This window comes from Molothrus aeneus, chromosome 3 (assembly GCF_037042795.1).
Source record: "Molothrus aeneus isolate 106 chromosome 3, BPBGC_Maene_1.0, whole genome shotgun sequence".
NCBI lineage: Eukaryota > Metazoa > Chordata > Aves > Passeriformes > Icteridae > Molothrus > Molothrus aeneus.
Window position 1 is genome coordinate 99,471,737 of NC_089648.1, and position 2,330 is coordinate 99,474,066.

Below are 2,330 nucleotides of genomic sequence, written 5' to 3' on the forward strand. Positions count from 1 at the left end.
CGGCGGCGACAGCCCCGCCGTGACCGCGGGGGGAGGCACCTGCCGAGCCGGCACCGCCCCGGGCCCGGCCCCGGAACGGCAGCCGGGCGGGGACGGGGTGCTGCGGCGGCCGGGCCGCGGTGGCTGCGCGGGTGAGAATGGCCCTTGTGCGCCCCGACCGTAGAGGTGATGGGGCGAGGTGCCTCCGGGCCTCGGCGGGTTTGAAAACTGGGGGCTTGGAAAAGAGGCTTCCAGGAACCCACAGACACAACACACTCCCCGCCCAACAGACTTCACTGTAAGACTGAGTAGCATCTTGTTTGTTGGTTTTCAGGATCATGAAAGACTGAAATGTTGTCATATGTCAATGATTATTATTTTAGCAAGTGTTACCAGCAAGAGCTTGACTTGACTGTCACCTTTTCCATGCCGCAGTGACGGAGAGATATTTACATCTCAACTGCTTCTCTTCCACCTGGTTATAGGTGTAATACACTTGGGATAGAACTTTTAAGAACATATAGCTGAGACAATATCTAAATTAAAGGGGTCAGAATTTCAGCAGTCTCTGTTTCCTTTTGTTTCAGTTCAAGCTATGAATAAGAATCAACCTCTTAATTTTTTGTTGTTGGTCTTAGTTCTCTTTTTCCCACTTTGATTGAACAGCAATGGCAAACAGTTGTAAATAAAACATTTGAGTAGGTACATATTTTTCACCCCACCATCTTCTCTCTCAATATTACAAAACACCATGTTAGTGTTTCCTTTCCTGTCCTGTTGCACAGTGATGTGGTAACAGCAATAGGTAAAGAAATCAACTTTACTCCTCCTGAACAACTAGCAAAATTTTCAAAGGGGCAAAGTGATTGTCCTTTTTACAGGACAAAGCACTATGGATAATATAAAGGGTCATTCATGTATAAAGATGGGAAAAGATGGCATCAGACCTTGGGGTTCCCTCTTACAACAAAAGCACCATAGATACATTAAATGGCCAACAACTCCTGAAGACATTTCAGCATTTCTAGCTAAGAATGGTTGATCTGACCGATTGAGATGGTGAGCTGCAGGCACTGGCTGTTGGGTTCACTAACTATTTTGGTCATAAGTATCTTTTCTTGCCTTCCAGAGCCACCTTGCTGTCCAGATGGAGAAGGGCATTGGGACAATTTGTCACTAAGTTGTGGCCTTCCCCAAAGTAGGAGAGAGGTATTCTCCATTCAGAAATCTGGATTTTCATGTAAAAATTCTGGAATTTATTTTGGTTGAAGATAATTTTTGAGTTGCATTATAATATGAATAGTATAAAGTGGTAGTTATTATGAACTACTTAAGCAGAATGTGGAGTTCAGCTCTGCCTTCTGGGCTCTGGCCTTTGACCCTTGTTGGATGCACTTACAGTGTCCTTTTATATAGTTCAAGGAGGAAACACCTGCAGTTAATGTGAAACTTGGGCTTTCAGCTAAAAAAAGATATATAGTCACTCTAACTGCATGAGAACTAAGCACTGTTGAAAATGAGCTGAATAAACTGAAAGCAAGAGAAATACCCTGAAAGAAGGTGCACATTTTCCTCATTTAAGTAAGCTACAAAGTGGCCTGGCTGGGAGCTGGGGGAATTGCCGTGAGGTATTGTGCAGAGCTAGCAGTACAAGACTGCTTTAATTTTCAGATGTACTATTAGTTAAAAGTCAGAGCTGCAGGAGGTGAATGCTGCCAGATGAAAATGCTGATTCCTGCAAGGTAGTCAGCATACAATTAGAGATCTGGGGATTAATTCCCAACCCCACATCTCGGCAGCTGCTTGGGGCACATGAGGCACTGCAGAGCTCATGTACAGTCAGTGTTGCCAGTCCAGAAGCAGCAGCCTCCCTCCTCTTCCTGCCTCTGGTTAAAAATACCCTTTGGATTTTTCATCTGCCTTTTGTTTAGACTTTTGCAGGAAGAAGCCATTTTGTACTAGAACTTGTGGGGTTTTAAAACCAAACACCAAATATAGTAGCAAAATTGCAGTCAAATTCTACATGCTGGCAGCACTTCATGTAGCTTGTGTATCCTGTCATATGATCTAACTTGGTGAAAAAATAAACAAGCTGAAGCACATAGAAACTGAAAGTTTGCCTGAACATTGCTGCAACAAAGATTTTGTTGCTTAATGCCACACTGAATCTGTGCTGAAAGTTTTTACCCATGTTTACGTGTACTTTTTTCTCTGGTTATCTTTGGATGAAAGCTCTAACAGATCCACCTAGGTTCAGACAGATCCACCTAGGTTCAGAGCAAAGTAGCATATAGGCCCTTTTGGTGAAAAAAAAAAAACCAAAAAAAAAGACAAAATTAATGACAATCATA